The following is a 27,552-nucleotide window of genomic DNA, read 5'->3' on the forward strand; positions in this document are numbered from 1 at the left end:
GCTCATGGCCCTCTTGATCACCTCCGCTTTCCAGCAGGGGCTGTGGCATCGCTCACCATGTCCAGTGAGGGGTGGAAATGCGACGTCCTCCTTGATTATGCAGAGCGTCCTGTGAAGGTTTGCAGTAGTGCATCTCAGGAAGCATAGAGTGTTTATGCTTCAACTTATTTTCATTTTTCAACTCATTATGGAAAACAGAGGGGATTAAATCCTGAGATCCCTTTCTTGGGTGCTGCCAGCTCATGAGGAGGTCTCACTGTGTTTTAGAGTGGCACATTTCCTGGTGAAGTGTGTCCCAGGCTTTATTTCTGGCTCAGCTAATAACATGGTTGAAACCCCACTAATACTAGCAGAAATCTTCCATTTATGGTTACAATTTTAATCATTGAGACTTGAATACCATTCAGCCTCTGGAGTATGGAATCCACTATTTTGAGATGACATTTAATTTCTCAAGGGTACCTTGAAATAGCAGAAATTCAGGGTGACTCAAGGCAACCATCTTCAGATTTTTCTACAGAAAAATAAACTGTAAAATAATGCCTTAAAATGAGTAAAACAGAAACTTTTAAAAAAGTTCTAATGGCATTAAACCATTCATTTGTCTTCCAATTATTCTATATAAATCAGCTTTCCATTTTATAGTATTTTGTTATGGAATAATTGATATTTCTTTCTCTATTATTTTTATTTTTGATCAAATTAAGGATTCAAACTACTATGATATCATAAATAATAGATAACTCTCATGAACAAAAGTGGTAGGGCTTCTTCAAGAATGTTTCCCTATAATAACAATGTTCAATTAATCTAATGTTTAATCACAGAAAGCAGAATAATACTTGTGAATTAAATTTTAAAGTATTAAGAAAATGAAGATTACAATTTTTAGGAGTGGCTGGATGTTAATTTGCGACAGCAATCACAGCAGCAGCCACTTTAAACATGGGAAACTTTGTAGGCAATTAAAATGTTAAATGTCAAACTATTGGGAAAGAGAGGGGTAGGAAAGTAGAACCAATGAAAAGAACTTTTTTAGACTAGTTTTCTACAGTTTACTACTTGTGTACATACAAAGGTGCTGAGTAATGCCATATTCTCTCTTTTTGAGATGTTATGAGAAATGACTGTTGGATGGATGTTTGTTTACTTATTTGAATTTTACTTTAAATAAGCTTTTAAAATAAAGAAAGACAGCCACGGCCTAGGGACTCATTTGGCTGGAGCATCATCCCGTACACCAAAATGTTGTGGGTTTCATTTCTGGTCAATTCAGGCACACACCTAGGATGCAGGTTTGATCGCCAGTCAGGGCGTGTAAAGGAGGCGATTGGTCAATGTCTCTCTCTCTCTCTCTCTCTCTCTCTCTCGTGCTCTCTCTTTCCCTTCCTCTTTCTCTAAAAAAATGAGTGAAATATCCTCATGTGAGGATTAGGGGAGGGAAAAAAGAAACAAAGAGTCACAAAGTGGCATTTCAGGTTTGCAAATATACAATTTTCCAGCAACTTTTAACACGATATACCATCAGGAGAAATATCAGTGGAGTATATTGTGCAAAATTTGACTACCTTTAATGCTTCTCTTCAAAGAAAAGTACATTTATTTACACTCCAGGAGATAATGGAAAATGTTTTCAATTCTCAGTCGTCTCATACACACATACTCATGCATGCAGAAACACACAAACATCAGCAAATACGTTGTCACTGTTGTTGAATTGTTAAATTCAAGGTGAATCTGTGTGTCTAACCACAGGTCAACTCATGCAGATAATATATGGTAAGACACCCATGATTGACTTGTCATTGGATCTGGGGCAGTAGGAGAGAAATTATGTCAATTCTAACTATCTCTCCGTATATATGAATGCATAATCCAGTAGGCAGTTCCCAAATTCTTCTTTCTTTGTCATCAAATGCAGACAGTATGGAAGAGCATGTAATAATCTTTTGTTATATATTTCTGATTATATTATGGACTCCTTGAGGAAAAAGATGTTTTATTCAATTCTGTCACAAACCACAGTACCTAAAATTGTTTTATAAACATGATTAAACCAGTGCTCAATGTGTGATCACTGGATGAATGGAAAAGAGAAAACAGATTTTTTAAATTTACTTGTTACTCAGTTACAGTTGATGCACCTTTTACCCCATTGCTCACCCCTACCCCACCCCCCGCTGCTCCTGCAGCCAATCCCCGCCATCGGCCATGCCCATGAGTCCTCTATTTGTGTCCCTTTGCTTGCCGCTTCCCCTCCGGTTCCCTCTTATCCCCCTCCTCTCCCCTCTGGTCACTGTCCATTTTTCCTTTCTTTCCAAGTCTCTGGTTCTATTTTGCTCATTTGTTTGTTCTGTTGTTTGGGTTCCACTTATACTTGAGATCATATTGTATTTGCCTTTTGCTCCCTGGCTTATTTCACTTAGCGTAATGATCTCCAGTTCCATCCATGCGCTTGTGAAGTGTAGGAGCTCCTTTTTTCCGCTGCGTAGTATTCCATTGTGTAAATGTATCACAGTTTTTTGATCCACTCATTTACTGAGGGGCACTTAGGCTGTTTCCAGCCCTTGGCTATTGTAAATTGAGCTGCTATGAGCACAGGGGTGCATAGGTTCATTTGAATTGGTGGTTCAGGATTTTTCGGGTATAGTCCCAGCAGTGGGATCACTGGATCGAAAGGCAGTTCCATCTTTAGTTTTTGAGGAAATCCCGTACTGTTTTCCACAGAGGCTGCACCAGCCTGCATTCCCACCAAGAGTGCACTGGGGTTACCGTTTTGTCCACAACCTCACCAGCACTTGTTTCTTGATCTATTAATGATGGTCATTCTGACCAGTGTGAAGTGGTATTTCATTATGGTTTCAATTTGCATCTCTCTAATGGCTAGTGATGTTGAGCATTTTTTCATGTGTCCATGGGCATGTGAAAGAAACTGTATATCCTCCTTGGAGAGGTGTCTGTTCAGGTCCTTTGCCCTTTTTTATTTGGATCGCTTGTCTTCTTGGTGTGGAGTTGTGTGAGTTTTTTATATATTTTGGAGATCAAACCCTTGTCTGAGGTATCATTGATAAATACATTTTCCCATACAGTTGGTTCCCTTTCCATTTTGCTGATGTTTTCTTTAGCCATGCAGAAACTGTTTAGTTTGATGTAGTCCCATTTGTTTATTCTTTCCTTTATATCCCTTAGGGGATGTATCAGTGAAAATATTGCTGTGTGAGATATCTGAAATTTTCCTGCCTATGTTTTCCTCTAGGACTTTTATGGTGTTGTGACTTATAAAAATAGGTATATTTTGCACCCACAAAAAAAAACAGTAAAAAACTGCAAGACATTGCTGTCCTTTATTTGTTAATTTATACTTGTTTCTTCATTTGAAAGGTAGCTAATAAACAATTTTAAAGCACCAAACATCATTTTTCTTTTGTTAATACCAGCCTTTACCACTCCCCAAGTCTGATGCATTAGCTTATATCACATTCGTGGCTCCTTGTAGGCATTTGAGTTGGAGGTCTTACTAGAGACCACTTCTGATTGTGATTGCAAATATATATTTCACAGTGTGTTTAGAGAAGTATGTACTCTATACTTCTACTATATCATGTAGTGTTTTATAACCCAAAAGTTCTTAAACATTAGCAAGTATATTAGTGCAGTTCAATATACTAATAGATTAAAGGTAAAAATATAATATCTCCATAGATGGTAAAGAGTAGTTTATTAAGGTGGTCAGATATATTTTTACATAAATATATAAAAATTTGTAGCTTTCTTTTGTGTCAGCAATCATCCATTAAAATGTGATGGAAATATACCTTGAAATATATAGTTATTTATGAAAAGAAGAAGAAAACTGTATTGGAATAATTTTTCAAAAGCACATTTTCTTGTTTTGTTGGAGCCAATGTTATAAAGACCTCAGTTCTCCCAAAGTGATATGAAAATACAATAGAATCGCTGTAAAAAATCTCAGCAGGATTTTTTAAAAGTGAGTCTTTCACCACAAAGAGTAAATTTCTGAATTAAGTAGAATAATGAAACTTAGTATATGAAAAATGACATTTCAAATCAATGGGAAGAAAAAGGATGAAATACCTAAAATGATTGTTACATGATAAAACAAGGAATTAATAAAATAAAAGATTTTTTCCTCCTATTCCCTTCCAGAATCTGGACAGGGAAAATCACTTAGAACAAAGTATTATAATCTATAATATGTAAGCAGTTTATTTGTGTCAATACAGAAAAAAAAATGAGAAGGGACATTAATGTCAAATTAATACGTGAAATGTTCCTCAGTCTCAGTAATAATTAAGAGAATGATAAATTAAAATAATAAAGAGATATCACCTTCCTTTTGGAAGACATTAAAACATCATTAGTGTTCTAAACAATCTGAAACACTATTGCTGGCTGTTTAACAGTATCTGTCAAAATTTAAAAATGCAGCTTGTTGTAGCGTTTTACTGCAGTGATATTTGTTTGCAATGGAATGAATGTATAAATTTTTGTAAGCCAATGCCATCAAACAATATGTAGAAATAAAAAGAATAAGGTAAATTTACATGCACTCCTTTGAAAGGTATCTCGGGTGTGTCATGAGGCGAAGAAGCCTGAGGGAGGTGAACGTGTCCAGTACGGTCCCACTGGGCCCACACCAGCCTGTGTGCAGTGACTACCTTTGGACAATGAGTTTAAAATCGATGAAGAAATAGCATTTCCTTTTTACATTATACATTTAAAAAAAGAAAAAGAGAGGAATGCAAAGTCATGGATCTTGGTAGCCATGTGGGACATACCTGGATGGCAGCAAAGAGGGGTGAGTAGCAGGGAGACCTTTTGGGAGCACGCTGCCTCAGTCCCGGAAGCAGATGGTCATTGGCGGGCTCGGGGTTGGAGTGAGGAGAGGGATCGGTTCTGCAGCTATTTAGAGGGTAGGATCACCATGGCTGATACAGAGGAAGAGAGAGCACTCACCGTGACATCTAATGATAATAGCTTGTGGCTAATTTTTTAAATTAGTAAATTAAGCCCTTGCTTGGATTATAGGTATGATGAAAAGAATTTGATGAGTCTAGCTACCTGGTATTAAAATTAAGAGTAAACAAGTTTTTTTTTTTTAAAGATCTGAAATACTAATGACTCATTTCCTGAGATCTTTTAATGAAGGCATTGGTTGTTACTTAAACACAGTTGAAACAGGGGTGTGCAATCAGAATTCACAAACATACTACACTTTTTCCCTGTTTGAAACATTCGCTTAGCTATTTATCGATTTTGCATCTGAGTTAGAGGGAGTCACCCTCCCTAGCACACCGCTTTATTTATTGACCACTTCAAATGACATTACGTGACCAAGACTTGATATGGCACTGTCTCTTGAGGCTCTCTCGGGTTCTGTTGCTGCTGAACACCTATCAGAAAGTAAAGCAGCGGCTGTTATGTAGAATGCAGTGTGTGTGCAGTCAGAATTCCATCTCACTTAATTTGCTCTAAGACAGTCTCCAGTAATAAAGAGGTTATCTTTCTCAATGGAGAATTTTCTCAGCAAACCTCGTACTTTTACAGTGAAGAGCTCCTGGAAGGCTAATCACTCTGCTTTGTTTTGAAGATTCTGAAAAGGTTGCTGCCCACTACATCATTGGGCAAATAACTTTCAAAAAATGAGTAGGACAGTCGATGGGCATTTGGAAGCCTTTCTTCCTGTCTACAACCAGTAGTTTTTATCAGATGATGGGACAATAGCTTCTCTTTAATCACTTTAACAGTTTCACTCACATAGTTCCTGTGAGTTGCATTTGCACCCAAGGAGTTTTTTATTGAGTACATGAATTGTAAATAAAAATATTCCTTAAGGAACGCTATTGACTAGTTATGAGTCATTGACTTAAATCTCATAGGAAAAAACTTCAGTATTACAGTTTTCATTTTTACTGTGCACATTGTAATCTTTTTCTACTTCTAAATAATTTGTTGGGACACCCATATCATACTTCGAAAATGTGTTCTCTGGTTCTTTTCCTAATCCATTTCCTCCTCCTCCTCATTATTATTATTATTTTACTTTCCTAAACTTTTTCTGTTAATTACAAGGCCAACAATTACATCTTCCTAAAACTGATTTTGTCATCATGGTAAATTTGGTGTTATTTTCATTTTGCAATACTGGCTTTATTTATAGCTCCCCCGTCCCGTCCCCACTAAAACCATTTACCTTTTATGAAAAAAGATGTTCAAAAGGGGGAAGGGGCTTATGGCTTGTGATTCAATTAAGAACCCTCAGAACTACAATGATATTCTAACTTGAGGAAAAAAAGTTCTGAACAGGTGTTACTCTGATAGCTCTTTGGAGATAGACCTGGAAGAAATTCTTTTTAGAAATTACTTAGGGAAATAGGCATGTGAGAAAGAATGACATCTCTTACCTCTATGGGCATGATTTGAGAATATTCTATAAGGAAAAAGTAATTTACATGGAGGCAGATGCATGTTTTAGGTTCTGTTACCTCTTTATCAAAATTTATTATGAACTTACTGTATGACAAACTCAATATATGGCCATGGGATCTCTTATCATGATACTCATTAATTTAGAACCACGTTTCTTCCTCTGTAATATGGAGATAAGTTTAACAACCTCAAGTTTATGAGTTGGACAGACAGTAAATATTCTGAATGTTTGTTAAACTGCTTTCCTTGTGCTGGGTAGTATCCTGGACATGTAAGTAATAAGAAGTCCATCAAGCCTCATAGTGGTTCTTCCAGGTAGAATTGATCATCCCCATTTTTGAATCCATGAAAGGGACTTAGGGGCGTCTGTGTAATTTCACATTGTGGAGACACTGTAAGCCACCCTTGTGAACCAGTTTGTCTGGCTGCCAACCTGAATCCTCACTCAGCCCGCGAGTCCTCTGTAATGTCTCCATAGATTATTTCTTTAGACTTTCTGTTGTGAAGATTTGTGTTTTTCATATCTCCCAAAATTCTTAGCCTAGTGCTTGACATACGTACAGTTTATATTTTTAAGAATTGTTTTTAGATGAAGGGATTAAGAAATATAAATTGATAGTTACAAAATAGTCACGAGGATGTAAAGTGCAGCATAGGAAATATAGTCAATAATACTGTAATAACTATGGATGGTGCCAGGTGGGCACTGGAAATATTGGTGGGGGGGGCCCTTTATGAAGTGTATCATTGTCTATCCACTATGCTGTACACCTGACACTAATACAAAGTAATATTAAATGTAAACTGTAATTGAAAAATAAGATATAAAAAGACAGTGAAATAAATTTTTAAAAATTGCTTTTAGACCTGGCATGTGGTAAATAAGACTATCTCAGATCATTTATTTCTGAAACTGATAGACTCCTAGCCAAAGAGACTAACTATAGATAAGTGACTTCAACAGTTACACAACTAAGCACATAGCAACCGACATAAACATATCCCACACACCCCTAAACCACTGAAAGCATTTATTTGTGGGATAAATTTCTTTTTTTTTTTTTCTCAAAACCTAGGAATCACCTTTCATGCTTAAGGCACAAGCATTGAGTTTTCTGACCTCCTACAAAAAGCATTGTCCTATCTGCTGCCCTGTGATCCGTGTTTGACTGATTGAGTTTAGAACTGAAATCTATAAAAACAGTTCAATCCATACAGAGAAGGAGCTGTATTCTTTTAATACGTGTGAGAGCTTTTAATAAGCCCCAGGCTAGACATTTTGGGGAGCATTTTTTTTTTGTCTTTTCAAAAGATAGCTCCTTGACTACGTAAATCCTTCAGTGTAGTTCGTTCAGTGTGGAAGGGAGGGCAAAGGTCGATATGGTGGCTTCAGTGCTGCCCAAGCATGAGATCTGGTACATTTTTCTCCTGAAGCCTGTGTCTGTCATTTCACAAAGATACTGTACCTGTGAAGACTTCAGTTCTTCAGTCAAAGCGCCTGGATTGGAGTTCAGGTTCCCACATTTCCTACCCGTGTGACTTTGACACATTTATTTATCCTGCCTGTCCTTTGGTTTCCTCCTATGTGAGAAAAGAGTGGGACAATAATACCCACCTCCTAGGGCGGCTATGAAGAATAAATCATGTTAACTATGGAAATTGCCTGACCCAGAGTATGTGCTTCATATATGTTACCTCTTACTGTCTGACTCATTTATGTTGTCTTTTTCATGGTTCACTAAAAAAAAAAAAAAGTGCATAATTTTGAGGATCATTCTGTTTCTATTGTATGAATATTGTTACAAGACACAGCGTTTACTACAAAACTCTGCTGATCATCTCTGCAGGGAAGGAACTGTGATTAGAAAGCCTATTACTCACAGCTTTGTTACTCAGCCACCATCCGTCTTCCCTGCTAATCATCTGTTCATTTGAAGAATAGCTGTTTCATTACAGTCCACGGTTCCAACCATCAAAGGGTCCTCTTGAATTTCAGTGTGTCTTGCATTTCTTTAGAAGGCATTCCTGGTCTCTAATGATACGTTAACCTTTGACACATAATCGAAGGGGAGGCACTTAACATAATGTAAAAAAATAATAATTGTCCCAGCAACACAAGCATGAACAGCTTTCTGACTCATGAGTTTGCTAAGGGCTTTATTTCTGGGCTGCCTGACATCGATCTATACCTCTGTAAATATTTTGTTTCAAAGAGGACCACATAAAATTAGTAACAGTGCAACAAATAAACATTTTTGCTTTAGGCTAAAAAACAGATTTTTTGATGCCATGCATACCGAATGGATTAGATAAGAATTTAGAAGAGAAATTAACTTTATCACTTGAGGATAATAAAAAGATAACTGGAATGTGGAAAAAATCATCCATTTTAATAACTGGGAGATTTCCTTAAAACATTCTGTAATCAAAAGCCTAATAATCATAAAAAAGTAAGAGGCAATATCTTTCCTACCCTAAGGGTTTAATAAGTATCTCTCCAGCCATAAAGCCACATTTATAAAGTCATTTCTCACACACATAAAAAATGCGTAGTTATGGTGAGATAACGAGCCATAGGTAAGGAAGAATAAAGACCGCAATGAGAGAAACAGTATGTCCTTCCTGAGCAGCTAAGGATCGAAGCTCTCCAGGCCTGGAATCCTGCCCTGGCATTCAGTCTTAGTGTCCACATCAGCATGAGACTTGAAGGGTCTCTTGAATCTGTCGAAGTCTTAAGGTCCATAGAGGAAAGTGAAAAACCAAAACTAAAAGAAAAATCCCAACCCCATGTGCCTAGCCAGGTTCTTCTGTTCTACTGTCTCTAGGGATCTCTTTCCGCTTTTCATGCAAGCCCTTTAACCCTTGAAGCATTGTTTCTATTTATAGATAAGCCATAGATGATGAACAGTGATTAGTTTTTTTCATCTTACTCAACTGGTCAGCTATTCTTGTGCATAAAGGTGAATAGAAAATGTGCACATACATTTTAGTGGAGGCAGCCTACTCTGTCCTCTTCAAGTTCTTTGTGGTTTTTTAACCTGTGCCACTGGATCATCTGGTATCAGTCAGTAGTTTTACAGTCTTGTGCAGACAAATTGTCCTTTCAAATCTTGGGAAGTAAAACTACCAGAAGACAGGAATTTAAGACAGTGGAATGGGGGGTTCTCTTCACCCATTTGTGATCCCTGTCGTTTCTGCTACCATTTTTTCCAGTGCCATACTATGTAACAAGAGCCAGGGTAAACCTTTTTCACATGTTATTTTGTTTAATATTCATGATTATTCTCTACACGGGGCCTTAACGCCACTCCCGTACAGAGGAGAGAACAGACAGGAAGGAGAACTGACTGGCCGAATCCACAGAACTGATGAGGAGCAGGGCCAGGCGCCGGTTTCGGACCTGCAGCTGCGCTGTGTCTTGTGCTCTGAGCTTTCATCCGAGGCCTCTAGTCAAGCGATAGGAAGCATTTCCCTTACGTTTAAAGTCTTCCCCAAAACCTTTCTCTTTGGTTCCATAAGCCAAAGATGTGACTGATTTTTTTTCCCTTTGAAAAATTCAACTGCAGTAGTTTAAAACCCCAATAATAGTGTATTTACAATTTAACGTGCGTGACATTTTTCACTAGAGCAGTCAGTAGGAGTGTGGATAAGGGGGGATACAGTGTCTCTTGCCCCAGTCTCTCTTGTTACATCAGTCCAATTTTTACCATATTCTACCACTTTGAGGAAAAAAAGTTAGAGACTGTGATAACTTATCTAGGAAAGCAACATTTTTCCTATAATAAGGTTAAAAACGTCACATCTTGAATTAACTTTTCAGATTAGCTTGTCACTCAGAAGAAGAGCATGGGGCAGAGGGTGAGGAGTTCTCACCGGGACAGTTGGAGGAGGAACATGTTCACAGTCACCAGCTGAGGCAGGCAGACCTCGAAACAGCCTCAGCCTCCTGGCTTTTAGACAGTAGGGGGACAGGCCACGGCGTGAGGTGCTTGTAGTGGTCTTCTTGAGTTTTGCTTTGGGACTACCCAGTCTTATTGCTGAATCGAACACCACATTTTTTCTTTTGTCTTGGTAAATTTGGTCAAGAGTCCTTGCTTCCTGGAATCCAAAGATTATAAAACTGGTAGCACGAGTTGTGTTCAGTGATACCCAGAATTATTTGTATGAAGCTGTTCCTCACGGCGACCCTCCAAGCACTTGGAACACAGAGGATGGCTAGTGTTGAGGTGATGCCTCTCCGGAATGAATATTTATTATCACTGCCTGCAGAGGAGGAAACTTAGACAGAACTGCATGGGAGGAAAGAGCACATCAGTTTTTTCCAGGGTGGCATAAAGAAAGACACCCAGTTGATGTATAAATTTATGCAGTGCATGGCTGACTTAACATGCCACAAACCAGTGCACTTGAAATTGATGCAGCGTCCTCCCAGCCAGCCTGTTGTATGCTCTAACCTGTTGAGATACTGTGGTGTACCTATGAGCCAGGCTGGAGCATATTGTGGGTGAATGGGAATCTCTTGGAGTTGTATGTGCAGGAGATTTTCATGCAGTCTATCATTGCTGACAAACTGTCTTCAACTGTGCATTTCCCAGGAATTTAGATTCCATGGGCAGTATAATCTGGATGAAATGTACAGATCAAACTCTCAGAGGCTTAACGGGCAAGGATGGTGGCTTATTAATTTTATGATGACTGTTTCCAAGCAGGTGGTCTGGTACAGGGTGGTGTTTAATAAACATTTATGTAGCTAACAAGGAAGACCTTTCCTCTGCTCTTTCCTCAGCAAATCCTAATTTTCAATGTTCAGTTTGGACCCATTTGTCTGTGGTTGCTCTGACCATCAGTAGGGGTCCATATATTATGTAAGACTTACTGAATCGACTAATGACAGAGAAAACACAAATGACAGATTGGAGGCAGAGCGGCTAGTTTTAATAATCCGTGTGAGACACAGTGGTGGCTCATGTGCAGCCAGGAGCTGTGGGGTGGAGAGAGGTGAGCACAGTCCAGACCACAGTTAACTCCTTACTGTGAAATGTGGATGTTCTTTTTGATACTAGTTTCATACATAGCCTAGTGTTCCTATAAAATGAACGAGGAGCACCATTTTTGGTTTCCTTTGGGCAGAAATGAGGTGGGAGAGGAATTCACGCCCCAGGAGCTGATTGCTTTGGGGCCCGTCTTTCCAGGCAAACACCCTCTCCTCCCTGCCTCCCTCCTCCGCGCCCCTCACGGTCCGGGGAGGCGGGCCGTTGCTCGGAGGAGAAGCATCCAGTGTCAGTTAGCGATGCGACAGCTGATCTAGGGCATAACTGAGAAGGGAGATAGTAAGAGAGTCACTAAAAGAGAGGAATGCACACAGGTGGATAACTATTTTTTATTAAAGAGTAGATGACATACAATATTATATTCGTTTTAGGTGCACAGCATAGCAGTGTGATGTTTATGTACCTTACGACGTGATCACCATAAGTCTAGTACCCATCTGTCACCACACACAGTTGCTGCAATGTTATTGACTATATTGCCTGTACTGTACATTACATTCCCATGACTTACTTATGACTACTTCTTAATTCCAGAGAGCATGATAAATACATGTGAATGTCTTCAAGAAACAAATGTATGTTACTCTCTAGACATATTTCAGGCTGATATTTTAAATCCAGGAATAGTAATAGTTGTAAAGAAACTATCCTTTGCAAACTAGTGAGATTGAATCAAATAAGATGAGCATAATGATAACCAATTAGGCATGGAAGATGCAACAGAAGCTATGATGTTTTAATAATTCCCTTTGTCTTTGAGCTTTAGTTATGACAAAGTTCTCAAACCACGTATCAGTTACATGTTTGAAGATAGAACCCATTTCAGTATATCTATATGTGAAAGTCATAGGGTAGCATGTTTCTTATAATTGTCTCATCCAAAAATGCAATACCAGCCTTGCCAGGTAGAGATTTTTGTTACTGGAAGTGTCCAAGCAGAATTTGGGTTACCATCTGTCACGAATTTGGGAGAAAGGATTCTTTCACTGAAGGCTGGAATAAGAAAATAAAATGATGATATTCCAATCACTTTTAATACCTTATGACTGACCATATTTTGGTACAAATATTCTTAGTCTAAATCATAAATAAATGTATTTTATGCTGTTTTATGCCATATTTTAAACTAGCAACAATGTTACCTTTCTGTTTTATATGTTTGCTCCTATAGCATAATACCCATACCGTATTAACATTTTTACCAAGTTTTCCTTGCCAGTATGGACTCTTCTGAAGCAGATTTCTGAATCTGGAATTGCAATTTACATCAAAGAATTACTCATTTTAAACCCATTTTAACCCACTTCAATACCTTTTTTTTATAATACTGATTCAATAAAGAGATGAGGACAGTAGTCTTGTAGAATATGTAACCTAACAGTTTTTTCTTGTTGGTATCTTATTTATTAAATGAAAGAATTTCACCATCTGCTCATTATTCAGAATTACTTCTGAGACATAAGTATGTGCCAGGTCCCTCTGCTCGTCCCTGGGAATGCAGCTGAAAGCAAGACATAGAGGGGCTTTCTGTGGGTATGGCTTGCAGACTAAGAAAGAAATAAAAATCAAGAGGTCCTTCCTAAATAATACAGAAACATCACATGTAAATGGGGAAAGATTGGGAATGATGTTTGCTGTGACTTGTAATCATTTCTCAGTGAGTTTACAAAACTCAATTGCACTAGTTCCTATTCATTACATGGCCAATGAGTTTGAGAAATTCTGGACTAAACAAAGTTTATAATTCTTTAATGTAGAACTTCTCAGAGATATTAATAAATAAATATGCCCAGTAAATCTCTAAGAAAAAACCTATTTTCCTAACACATTTGATCATGGGATACTTTTCTTGAGAAAAACCTTAGTGGACCTATTGTTGTGTGGAACACATTTTGGCTACATTGATCATATATGTGGAAATTCATAGCAAAGTCAAGCTGGAAATATTCTGTGAAAGTCTAGAGATTCTGAAGTCAAACAGAATAATTGCTGTCTACTTTTCAAAACTGTTCATAAATATCAATTAAACATGGAACAAAATACCAATCTTAAAATACTATAAATATTCTTCTCAAACTTCTAAGTAGGGCAGATTTCATCAATGAATGTGTATGCCAAACAGAGGGAGTATATCTTGGAATATTTATTTCATGCAGATCTATAAAATGTGTTTTAAAACAAGTAAAGTGATCACTCCCAGGCTTCTGGGGCACCACCTTTTTAAGGCTGGGATTGTGGGTTCAGCACAATGTGCGAGAACATTGACTGTTCTCAGAAGACATTCTTAATACTGACTGAATGCACGCACAGGCTGGGATTTGGGGGGTGAAGTGGCATCTCCTTGCTTGGTTGGTGTGACCACCCGCCACATAGCTCCCGTCTGTGAGTGCATAGTCAGCACTTAACAGTCCCTAACGTCTGCGCCCTCACTCCCTCCTCTCGTCCTGGCCCTGCCGGATGTGCAGGTATGCTTCTCGGTAGACTTTAAAAACAGTGCTTATTGGTTTTTATTATCATAACACTGATTCTAGAAAATTTGAACACTATAAGAATATATGCTGAAGAATATCTAAACAGCTCAAAATTTCACTATCGAGAGTTACCCATGAACATTTTGGATCTGTCTTTAGATAATTTTTTTCAATGAAGTGCTCTCACTATTAACAATTGAGGATCTTATCCCGTGTGAACAGACACATGTGCACGCACACACACAGCTTCATAACCCTGGCACTTTAGAAACCCAAGCTGGGGACGACTGTCCCCAGTCCTCCCCACCTGCTCTTCCCTCATTATCTGAGCCCATCAAATGCAAGCCAGTGCGATGTGTCACGCTCACACCACAGCAGCCCACTCTCTTCCCACCCCTCGCCCTGGGGAATGACAGAGTCCCCAAAATGGAGAGAACCTGGGCCTCTGAGTCACAGCATAAAGGAAAGCTGCCCCCTAAAAAGGAACAACTTCACCAGGCCGTTCAATGAGTGAGAAACCAACTGCTGTTGAGTAAAGTTGCTGAAATTTCGGGGCTGATTGCAGGAGCTGGCGTTAGCTTACTGCAGCAGAGGGACAAATCCAGCAGATGTTTATCTGCTAAATTCATGGGTCATGATAGAACGGGAGTTTCAATGGCCACATGACTAACTCCCTGTGCTGCCTCCCAGGGGAGTCCCCCAGGCGCCTCCTCTGCAAATCGGAGAGAGCGATGTATATCTTGTGAGATTGTTGTAAGAATAAAAATCACATGTAAGTGCTGCTGTGCCTCCCAGAAAGTTAAGTGTTCTGCGTGGGTGGTTATTATTTAAGCAAGCAAATAAAAAAAAAATAACTGATCTTAATAGGTAGCTATTGTTTTCCTTTTACCAAACTAAAAAAAATATATTTTCCTTTCTTTATGACTTTGTATATTGCACTGCACCTGCTTCTCAAGAGGAACTGAGCTGACTGATTAAAAAACATTTTTGCCAGTAGCCAGTGTTGAAGCAAATTAGATATGCTAGATGTAAATTTGGTTAACCTAAGGTCATTAGTACACTTAATAAAATTTAAAAAGTGCTACTTTTATCCATTAAGAAATGCATTAAAGTTTATAGTTTGATCGCAGATATAATAATACTTCTCATTTTAGCATACTTAAAGTGATGGGAAAATATTCTGTCAACTAAGCTAAAAAGCTATCAATTTGGGCTTTTAAATCAACAATAAATTTACACTCCCATTCTTTTCTAACAGGAGATATATGGCCAATGAAAAACAAATGGGAAATAGTATATACAAATTTAGTAACATAAATATACATCTTTTTAAGCAACAAATACTTTTAACCACATATTTGGTTGTCTATCTCGTATTAAGCACTATGCCAAGTATAACACAGCGTGTGGCAAAAATAGGCTTGCCTTTGTATGAAAATAATATAATAATTAATACATGATAATACATGAATAAACTGCATTTCGTGTACTTACAAATGTAAACCTACTTTTCCCCCACCCTGTATACAGGCCGAGTTTTCATGGATAATATTTTATATACCAGATAATTTTCCTAAAAATGTAGGTTACAAGCAACTAGGTGAAGGGAATGATATGGTAGGCGTGGCTGCGCAGGTAAAGAAGCTACTGGCCGACTCGCAGCGAGGATTGGAATCAATATATATAAGGGTCTTGGCCCGAATAAGAATTCAATATATGGTTATTACCATCACTTTTAGCCTTTTCTCTTCAATAAGTATCCTTCTAATAACTACACTTCCTTACCTACTGCAAAGCAGGGACATTCTAATTAATAATGTACAATTCAACCCATCCCAAAACCTGTCATCATGAAAGAGGGCTGACTTTAATCCACTTAAGGAACTTGAATAATAAAAATATGGTGAGACTCTTATGAAAAAAAAAATCTGTGTGTGTTCTGTCCCCAGGCTTTTGAGGCCAGAGCTGTCCATGTGCTTTTTATACTTAATGCCAAACTAAAAATTCAGCCTGATCTAGAATGATGCAGACATTCACTTTTTCCAAGCTCTGTGGGTAAATGATCAAGAAGGCGACCAGCGGTTCTGAATCCTCAAATCATGGTGGACCCCAGTTCTTAGAACTAGGAGGCCCTTTGTCTGGAGCCAGTCCTCTAAATTTAGAGCAGAAGAAACTGAAACCCTGAAATGTGTAGTTCTGCCCAGAACCATTCAGCCGCTCACGGGCTGCGCGGAGACACGCCGCAGGTGTCAGACCAGGCCATCTTGCGCCCTCTCCCCTTTCTCAGCTTCATCATGAACAGCACGCTTGCTGCTTTGGATGTTCTCATTCAGCATTGAAATACCTTCCAAGGATGTGGCTGGGAAGGTGGCAAGGGGAACATGTCCTTCACTCTGTATCCATTTGTAGAGATTTTGGAAATAAAACTACATGCTTTCTACAAAAGGAGACCTGCCCAAACTATTCTGCTAAGTCTATCTGGCTAGAAGTCCTGTGTTCTTTTGGTTCCTGAGAGTAGGCCGGGTTCTTGACTGAAAGACAGAATGTAGATGACTCTATAGCAAGACCATCACTGTGACAGTTTTCAAAGGCCAACGGCATTCCTTCTCGCTTCGACGCTTCTTTCCCTGAAGGGTTTCAGAGGTAACTGCACAGCAAAAAGGCCATCTTGACTGTGTGTTAATGCTGAAGCTGCCTTCTCTGTACTAAAGTGAAGTGAACTTTGGGCCGCTGTCAAGTCTCTAGAGCAAGCAATGTTCTCACACATCATTCTGAACATTGTGCCCAATGCCACTTCCATCTCAGCCTTTTCTGAAAAGGCCGGCTTTGCCTCTGAAACTGATCAGATGCATTTCTGTCTCATCCCAGCACACGAGGTATTCTCTTGGATGCATTGACTAAACATACACTCTTCGCTCCAGCCTGGGTCTGCAAACTGGCCTTCTCAGCTTCTGCAAACTTGTCAAAAGTATGAAAGCAATGATATATACTTGTTTTAAAACGTCCTTTCTTTTTCAGTACTCTCAGATCTCTTCAGAGGCTGCTGCTTCAGAGAGAATGAGTCTATCTTATGCTGAGCAGAACAAAGATAAGCACCTAAAATGCTGGAAGGGGTCTACATAGCACTCTACCCGTCTTTCTCTGCCAGATTCTGTGTACTTTTTATTTTTCCTATAAAATTGCTGCTTACAATTGTAGTAAAAAATACAAGAGTCAAATAGGATAGCCTCTACCTATTGCAGGTATGCATAAATCACATAAGACCAGTTCATTTGAAAGAAGGACACATTTTATGAGGTAGTATGCCTTGTAGTCAGCCATGACAAATGCGTATTGAAATCTGCGTGGGATGTGTCTGTCCCCTTCTCCTCAGTATCTTCCACAAAGTTATTCTCTTGCAACCAGCAGATTAATAAACCATTGCAGGAAAATCCACGAGGGATCAAAAACACAAGGATCATCCTATAAATAATTTCATTTTGTTGTACTTAATAACGTGTGCCACTGGCAAGTGTACTGTAGGAAGAAAATGGATTCGGAAAACTTAATGCCACAGATTTCAAAGGTCACTTTCAAGGCCACCGTCAGGTACACCACGGCCGGTGAACACAGACATTTATATCAGCGATCACCGAATTTCTGTGGTTTGAAAATAGGATGGTCATATGTGCTTAAGTTGTTACTCAATGTGGGTTTTTAAAAATAACTTAATGGTATCATGTCAGTGAGCCATAAATGCCATTTTCCTTAAAAACTAATATATAGTTGTATGTCCCAAGTTAAGTTTTCCTGATCAACTTGACCTGCGCTCTAGAAGGAAAGAAGTTTGTTTTATTCACTTTTAATTTTTTTTGGTATTTATAAAATTTATCTCCCTTAATCTACACTTTTCTTCAGCTAAAATCAGGGTGGCCAACTTCTGATATTTTGTAATAGTAGGTTATATAAATGGCCATCATGATATCATTTAGGAAAAATCTGCTGAGTTTCCTTTTGGGATGGTTGCATTCAAAGAGAATACAGTCTATATAGCTTTAATATTGTTGTTTTTTTCAAGGGAACAAGTCGAGCAGAATTTCACAAATTCCTAAGTATTCAAACATAATCTGAGTTTTCCTTTTACTCTGAACACAGATTTCAGAGTCATTTTAAAAATAGAATTATAATGATTAGCTTTTTATTTCTCAAAAATTACTGTATGTGTATGCTACTAATTATTTAGAATCTAAAATTATTAATTGTAGTTAAATAAACTTAATAACTTTACTCTTATACTAGCTTACATTTGTGTAGGTTAAACCATATAAAACTGCCAAAAAGTCAAATATTTTTGATGGTTCTGAGTGATGGTTGTTCTATATTTTAGCTGCATTTTTGATGTGGTTGTGTGAAAAGGCAAGCCGTGCCTGCCTGCTCCGCCATCTTGACCAGAGGTTTCTGAAACATTTTTAACTAACAAAAAAAAATGCCTATTTCTTATAGTTTGATCTAAGAGTTAAGTGGTCATTGCCACTGTTCTACTGGGAAAACATCAACAACAACAACAACAACAACAACACCTTCCTGATATGGTATGAAATGGAATGCTTTAGTTTGCCAGAAAGTTTTCCTTTTGAATTACTTGGAATAAGTGCATTTTTACAGATATCATACTGCAGTCCGTATGGTTACTTCGAGCATCTCAGTTGCAATGTGTACACTCTGCCAAAACCAGAGATGTTATAATTATCCTGCAGGATCAAAGTGAATTGATGCAATCACCTTTTGGGTAAAACTGTTTTCTGTGTGTGTATTCAGGAATACACGCATGTATGCACAACTTTCGTATTCAAGCCCTAGAGAATTCTCAGAGGTCATCATTCATCTTCTTCCTCAATAAGAAAAAATTTATTTTATGTATGCCCTACATTGCTCTAGTTTTCTGTTGTTGTTGCTGTTGCTGTATACGGATGGATGCATGGATGGATGGATAGATTTATCTCCTCACTTTTTGAAGGGGGGTAAGGGAGAATAGAAGCAATTTGGGGAAATGATCTTTCAAAATCAAAACCAGCAGTGAAGTATTGCAGAGGCAACTCAACATAGTTCTAAGGGTAAGAACGTGGGCCCCACAGGCAGTGAGCTCCGTAGCCGAATCATGCATTAGGGACTTACTGACTGAGTGACCTTGGGAAAGTCACTCACCCCTCTGTGTTTCAGATGTGCCATCCGGACAATGGAAAGAATGAGAATAATATTAACAAGAACAGCAAACACTTAATCCGAGCCAGGCATTCTACTCCTTACTTTCCTTGGGTGAACGTATTTACTAAAAGGAGCTCTCATTTCCTTTGTTTCCCAGAGCCTGGCATGTCAGGAGCACGGGTGGTAGCATGCCCAGGATCTCAGAGCAGCTAATAAATGGAAGATCCAGTACAGTACTTATGGGGCTGTTGTGATGATTAATGAGATAATGCATGTGAAATCCGTTAGCTTAGGGCCAATGTTAGGTATTAAAATGGGGGACAGACTAATTAGATTAAAAATGCCCCAAAGCAGTTTGAGATAAACTTTTAGAGTAATAAAAAAGAACGAATTAATGGGAAACAAGTCCTAGCAACAAAGTGTATTTTTAATGTTGATTATGTCCGAGTGCATGGAGCCCCCTGCTGTATTAAGATACGGGACAGAGATAACCAGTTTCACTGGCTGGATTTTTTTAGCCATCCTTAGAATAAGTCCCATTATCACTGAGAAGTTAAGTCTGTAATAAAATGCACAATGAACCAAGCAAAATATGGAAAAGCTTATTGCCTTGATCGTGTGCATTTTAGCTTCACATAAAAAATAATCAGTTACTTCTTCTAAAAATTTTTTTCAATTACACTTTACATTCAGTATTATTTTGTATTAGTGTCAGGTTGGGTTTCCTTTATGGGCAGTCTTAGGTACAGCGCTTACGTCCTGAATGTGTCTCTAGCAATTAGAACTGCTACCATGTGCTTCTCACAAAATGTTCCAATCAAACATCTGGTGTGATGGCCTCTGTTAAGGGGGAGCTTAGTTTTACTCCATTGCATTCTAGTTTAGGAGGCTGAGAATGTGGAAATATTACCATGGCCTCTAATTGGATCACCAATTTGTAAGTTCAGATGTGTGAGAGAGAGAACAATGTAAAGTGTTAAGAATGTGGAAATGTTTTGTGGGAATATTTGCACTTCTCTCTGAGTTATTTTTGCTTTGGATAGATAAACTGTGTCCTTCAGATATCCTCATCTATAGCCCTGGGGACTTTGCTAGTAGGATTAGAGAAACTATGAAAAACAGAAAGGACATTAGTAGCTCTGAGGGTGTTTGAAACATGAGAAAGGGATAGAATGAAAGCTCACGTTCAAAGGCCGTGGGGTGGGGGGAGAACAAATTCCTCAAGGGGTTCAAGAATAATGATGAGTAAAGGGATTTTAAAAATCAAAATTTGAAACCTGTGCACAAAGATTAAGGAAGTGAGAACGGGCATTAGTGTGCTTCTGAACAGACATTCATACGGGATCAGTTGTGTTTAAGACAAGATGCTTGAGTCACTTGGTGAAAGAATGATGGTATGGTTTCTGACTTCAGGGAAGACAGTTGAGTTAGGGGGATTACCCCTCTCCTCTAAATTACGTCACGGGAGGTCACAGATCAAGTCAGTGATGCTTAAGACGCCACAGAGCTCTGCATTCAAGGACCCAGAGGGTGAAGGGAGGGGAGACCCTCCCCAAGGCTTGGAGGATGGGCAGGACTTGGATAGGCAGAGGAGGAAGGGCATGGGGGAAAACAAGCAAAGGGGGAAGTAAAAGATGTGTTAAGGGGTATGCAGAAAAGGTTTGGTCCAACAAAAAGCTCCAGAAAAGGATTAGGTGAAGATAAATGGAGTGACATGGAACCCTAGGATATCCGAGACTCTTACCCAGGGCTCATGCACTATATCTGTTCATTCACTGTGGATGAGGGAATGGAGGTGCAGAGAGAGGAAGTGTGTAGGACCAGCTCTGAAGAGCCTTGAAAGGGGTTTGGACTTTACAAACAATGGAGGCTCTTTGGAAGCTTTTGTAGATCCATCCATTGACACGAACTTCTCTTGCAATATAGAGGGCGCTATTAGAGCTAAAGCTAGAGTGAAGGGGGGGGTGTGTCCTCTGAGTATTAAAGAAGCAGGTATGAAGCTTTATGTTAGAAATAAAATGATATTTCCTAACAGTGAGGTGAAAAAGACTGAAGTTAGTGCCAGAGAAAGATTCTGGGATCTCCTTTTTTTTTTTTTTTTTTTTGGTACTTAGGAAGAAAAATAGGGATGGATAGTTACTTCTCATCGATGAATTAAATGTGAACTTCCCTAGAAAAGAAAGAACAGTTGACCACTTAAAGCTCTTACTTCTCGTGTGTTTTTCCAGATAAAATCCCTTGATCGATACAAAGGAGATGTGTGCTGTTAACAGTGAGCCAAAAGGTTGAAGGTTTCTCATTTATTTGTGACTGTATTTGCTGGAGAGTAAAGACATTTGTAATGTTATTTTTACAATTTACGCCAACAAGGAATTGTTGTCTTTATTGCAGAAATAATTTATTATATTATTATAATTTATTATATTATTATTTTATTGCAGAAATAATTTATACCAACAAGGTATATTGTTTTTATTGCAGAAATAATTTATTTTTATAAAACAAAAAATTATGTAGATTAGCAAAGAGAACAGAAAATCACTTGTCATCTCACTATATAGAGGTACAACTGTTCATATTTATATTTTCTTTTAGACACATTTTCCAGTATATTGATATGTATTTCCAAAATGGGATCACATTGCAGATACTGTTTTGCAGTATTCTTTTTAAAAGATAAGGAAAATATAAAATGTTAATAGTATGTTGAAAACATCTATTCATGTCAATAAATATTTTTACAATCATACTTTAATTTTTGCATATATTCCATTCTATATTTGTACTGTTTTATTTACTCATTTTCATGCCGATGGTCTTTACTAATTGTTTCTTACTTTTTTGCTAATGCAGTCGTAAGTATTTGGGGGAGATAAATGCCTGTGTGCTCGCTATCATTCATTCTTTCACCTGTTTCAGCGGAAAGGTTTTTATTGCTATTTATGCTAAACTCTCTTTGGGGCATGGGGATACCGTGATGAACAAGTTTCAGAAAGCATCATATTTTTATGGCACTTACCTCCTAGTTGCAAGAGAGTAAAAAAAAATTAAAAAGTGAACGGATAAATGAAGATGAGTGGTTGAGAATTAATAGGCAGTGCTCTAAACATGATAGAAACGGGGCAGGGGGCGGTGGCGTGAAGGGGCCTCCTGGGGACCGGAGAAAGATGGCCAGGGAAGGGCCCGTTGAGTTGGTTTGACCTCTCAGCAGAGCCCTGAGTGCCAAGGAAGAGCAAACCACACTTAGGGACACAGCTTTTCCAGACTGTCAGCTATTAAGACAAAGTTGGTGAAGCTAAAAGAGCTTGGAGTATTTGTAAAACAGAGAGAGGATGGTATGGATGGGCTTAGTGAGCTGAGATGAGGGAGGAGAAGAGGTAGTAGGAGATGAGATTAAAGAGGTGTGCAGAGTCCAGGTCATGTAGCACTTTAAAGGTCAAAATAATAAGTTTGTGTTTTATTCTAAGAGTGATGAGTAGCCTTTGGATGGTATTAACCAAAGGAGACGTGATCTGCTTAACATTTCTCCTACCGTGCGGATGGTCGGGGTTTGAAGCAGAGAGAGCAACAGCGGCAGACTAATCACTCACGAATAATGGTGCCTGAACTGGATTGTTAGTGTTGCAGACAGAGAGAAGTAAGGGATTTGTGCTAATATTTGGAGATAGAACCCTCAAAATGTACTGCTTAATTATTTTCTACAAATATCCCTAGGAATGTAAATGTCAGAGCAAAGGGTATGCACAGTTTAGAGACCTCTGTACATATTCCCAAGTGTTCACAAGGACACTTTACAGACAATTTTAACAGACAATTTTAGTTTCTACAATTTACTGGAAAGAATGCACAATATTGGCATGCTTACAAAAAAGGTATTGTAGACATTTAGAAGATTTTGAAATGACAACATACATTTAAACACAAAGTCAGCAAAGCATTTACTGGAATGAAATTATTTTATTCCTGGAAGCATACTTTAAAACTGCCTGTTATCTCATTGTAGAGTCGGAGAATCGTGGGCCTATAACCAGCTAGTGGTGGTCTCCTCACCCATCCGATGACCACGTGTCCCCTGGTGTGAATGCAGGGGACTTCCTTTGTAGCCTCATTCTACTCTTTTCTCACTAGATAACAAAGCAGTCGTTTACCCTAATTCCTAAGTTAATTAGCTTTAATTTTTATTTGTTCGGGGTTTTGTTTTTGGTTTTTTGTTTTGGTTTTTTGTTTTAGTTTGAAATAGGTGCGCAGACTTGAGAGAATTCACTCAAGGTCACGACAGAGAGACATGCGAAAGTGCTCGGATATGAACATGGTTTGTCTGACCCTGAAGACTAAGTATTTTTAAAAGCAGGTTTAAATTTTGTTTGTTTATTTACACACAGAAAAATGCACTCACTTTCATGTATAGTCCTGTAAGTATTGACACAGCCTGGAGTCCTGAACCACCACTGCGGTTCAGGTGCAGAGCAGCGCCGTTACCCAGAACGGTCCCCTCCTGCTGGGCCTTTGTTGTCACCCCCTCCCCCATCTCAGATTCCAGGGAACCGCACATCTGTTCTTTGTCCATTTTTACCTTTTACAGAATGTTATATAAAGGGAATCATGTAATATGTTGCCATTTGGATCTGGCTTTTCTTACTTAACTATGTTTGAAAACTGCTGATGGTGTTACATATATCCATTCTTTGTTTTTGGTGAGTAGTATTCGGGTTCATGGATGTAACACCATTTATCTCTATCTGCTGAAGAACATTTCATCCATCTGGCTTCCAGTGTTGGTAATTAATGTAGAGCTGCTATAAACACCTGCACACAGAAGTAGGGTCACTAGCTCATGTGTCAAATGCATGTTAACTTTTTAAGAAACTGTTTGAGAACTTTTTAAGAAACTTGGTCAAACTGTTTTTCAGTGGTTAATACTTTGTATTCCCACCTGCAAAGTGTAAGAGTTTCCATTGTTCTGCATCTTCACCAGATCCTGGAATTGTCAGTGGTTTTGGCTTTTAATGCTTTCATTTTAGCTTTTCTAAGGCACGTACATAGGGCCTCGTTTTAGTTTTTAATTTGATTTTCCATAATGACCTATGATGTGGTCCTTCATTTCAAGTGCTTATTTGCCATCTGTATATCTTGAATTGTTAAGCATCTGTTCACATCTTTTGCCTATTTTTATGGGGTTGTTTGTTGAGATTTGAGAATTCCTTATACATTTATATAGCCTGAATGCTATCCTTTGTCAGATACATGATTTGTTAACTGTGGTTTGTCTTTTCAGAGTTTTAGTTTTACATTTTATATTTAAGTCTGTGGCTCATTTTAAGTTAATTTTTATGTAAGGTGGAAAGTATGGGTTGAGGTTCTTATTTATTTATTTGTTTGTTTACTTATTTGTTTAGACATGGGTGTGTTTCAGTTGATCCAGACTAGTTTTTAAGATTATGCTTTCTCTAGTATTACATTTGTGCGTTTGTCAGAAATTACTGAGCTTATTTGTGTGCACTTATAATTAGATTCTTCAATTTTATTGACCTATTTTTCTATGAACACCACAGTACCCTGCTGTCTTAGTTCAGCTTAACAACATCTGAAGCCCAGTAGTGTGAATCCTCCAACTTTGTTCTCCGCTTTTAAAATTGTTTTGCTATGTCGTTGATTCCTATATAGATTTTTAGAATCAGCTTGTGCCTTTCTATAAAAATTTCTGCTTGGATGTTGATGGTGATGGAAGTTTATTTATAGACAAATTTGGGGAGAATCAACATCTTAACAATTCTCACTTTTTAAACCAGGAACATAGTCTGTCTCTCTATTTATTTATGCTTGGCTGTGTGTGTGGTGTGTGTGTCCGTGTGTGTCTGTGTGGCACTTTAAGGAGACATAGGAAGGAGAAAATCGTAAAACGAACAAGAAATTCACCGTTGAAATGGTCTCCTTCACATTTTGATTTCCTCCCCAGTCTGCTACTACTTTTTACTTTGCATAGTCCTTAGGTGGTCATTGGTTTTGTTTTTTTTTGTTTGTTTGTTTTTAAATTCTTTCTATGATGCTTAGTTGTAATTAGTGGGAGAGACAGCCTGTAGTGCATTTATTCCATCTTGTTCAGAGTTGAAGTCAACTGGTTTCAATGGTGACTGCCTCAGCCCACCATGCGTGGTGATGCTATGGATTGTAGAGCTTCCAAAAGTGGTTTATATGTGTTTTTTGACTGTGAATAAACCAACTGTGAGAGGACTTTCATAATGCAGGGTAGTTACATGTGAAGGATATGCGTTCTATATGAAAATTCAAATGATTTACCTTGGATAAATGCAGGCCTAGGAAAAAGAGTGAAATACAAAACCACTCTTTTTAAGTCCAATAACATTTATTTAGCTTCAGGAGTTTCTTCCATTCTTGACATTGCCATGATGTGTCACTTAAAAATATGAAATGGAAATCGATGTGACAGTTGGCAGAATCACCAGGCTTTGTGGGGGAGCATTCTTGAGCGGCCATTGCCTTGCCGACCAATAACAGGAGTTGGCACGTGACCCAGAATTTCACAATAGTACCGTGTATGTAGCCCAAAAGAAAATACAATTTCTGTGTACAAACAGCTGACCGATAAACTCCAGCAGCATCCACACAATATTATGTCCTCTATACCTTAAGACAGCTTTTATCAAAGAAGTTCAGGTAGCATTATCTTCTAATAGAGATAATAAACAAATTTTCCATTTTATCTTCAAGAATTGGAGATCACTAAATGTGTTCTCCCAAGCACACTATAAATTGCTTATTTTATTCTTCTACTTTTTAGGCGATTGGTAACAAAGACACATGCAAAAAATGTATCTGATTTCTGATTTCTAGTTTTATAATTCATACATCTTCAAAGATGCTTTATTATAAATCAAGATGATAGTGTAGAGACACTCAGACTAATTCTTTACTAAAGCAGAGTGTTGCAAACAGTCCAGAGCACTGACTGAAGTGACCCCTAAAATAGTTTACCTACAATTATTTGAAATACCTTAAGGATATCCATGTATCTTTCGTTAGAATAGAAGTTTGAGTCTACAACTGCTCATTCAGCAGTAGGGTAGGGCAGAATTCGCAATGAGGTCATACTTTGTATATTTGTGAAACCAGGGAAAATAGTAACATCCTTTGCAGCAGGGGAATTATACCTTTCCTATGAAAACTGTTCAGTGTTTTTAAGTAGATATGTTAGAAGCCATATTTAAAAATTACATAACTGAATGAAGATGTATAAAATCTCAACAAGAGTTGGAAACACTCAGGAACTTCATGGTGATTGAGGTGTATATTTTATCTACAAAAATATGCAGATATGTGCAGGAGTGTAATAGGCATGCTTTATGGGACATCCATTCATTCATTCTATCTGTTCCCCTGGACAACACTAGACTCTCAGTTTGCAGAGATGACTAATACGCGATTCTAGGTTTTTTTCAAGCCCTCAAGTAGGGCATTATGAGCTGATTTTAAAATAGAATGGTAATTACCCCTTAAAATGAACATTTGACCCTTCCATTTAGTCATCCAACTAAGGAGGAGAGAGCAATTACATTGGACCCATAGGCTTTTAATGGATAAAACATGTCACAATATATATGTAAATGCTTTATTCATAATATATAGCTTTTGTAGTTTACAAATTGCATTTGAGTTATACATTTAATTGTCATAATAGTCTTCTGGTTAGACCAGGCTTGTACTAAAAGCCCCATTTATATACTTAATGGACCTGAAGTGAAAAGAAGTTGCATAAACTTACACTGTAGACACCACTGCAAGATGGGTGCTGGGACCCCCTGGCCAGCGTTCCCTCTATGGCCGCTCGCTGTTGCTCAGAAGTGAAGGGCATGGTCTGCGGATTCGTAGTCCAGTCCCAGGATGGAAATTCCCCCGAAACACTGATTGAGATCATGTGGTTTACATCTGGGAAGCTCCCTACGTTTCAGTGGAAGTGTCACCTCCCCTGGGAAACTCACCTTCATGAGACCAGTTAGGATTTTCATTGAAAAACTTACAACTACTGCTGTAATAAAGTAGCCACTTTTTACAGTTGAATTGTCTCACCAAAAAAAATACAATAAAGACAATCCTGTGTCTCCCACTTTGGGAAAGACAAATTAATTACATAGTAATTACTCCTTATCATTTTTCTTTCTGGATAAAACATATAATAAATTTCACGACTCCACTTCTGTATTTATAGCCCCTACCGGCATGCCTGACACATTGTAGGTGCTCAGTAAGAAGGGGTTTAGTAAATTAATATTTGCCTATATGTCAATAGTATATGTTTATAGTGTATGGCTGTATATATAATCTGTTCTTATGGATGTATAAATGTTTAGGTGCAAAATAACCATTGTTTCTTCTCACTT

At 38.2% G+C, this 27,552-nt stretch overlaps 1 protein-coding gene across 2 annotated transcripts in view; it reads left to right on the forward strand.

The window, feature by feature from the left end:
* The window catches only part of GABRB2 (gamma-aminobutyric acid type A receptor subunit beta2), a 182,233-nt gene that overhangs the window by 38,442 nt on the left and 116,239 nt on the right, over positions 1-27,552 (forward strand). The gene's annotated exons all lie outside the window — the stretch shown is intronic.

Source organism: Pteronotus mesoamericanus, unplaced genomic scaffold, assembly GCF_021234165.1.
Source record: "Pteronotus mesoamericanus isolate MK-2021 breed Mesoamerican mustached bat unplaced genomic scaffold, CSHL_Meso_final contig_2, whole genome shotgun sequence".
Lineage (NCBI taxonomy): Eukaryota > Metazoa > Chordata > Mammalia > Chiroptera > Mormoopidae > Pteronotus > Pteronotus mesoamericanus.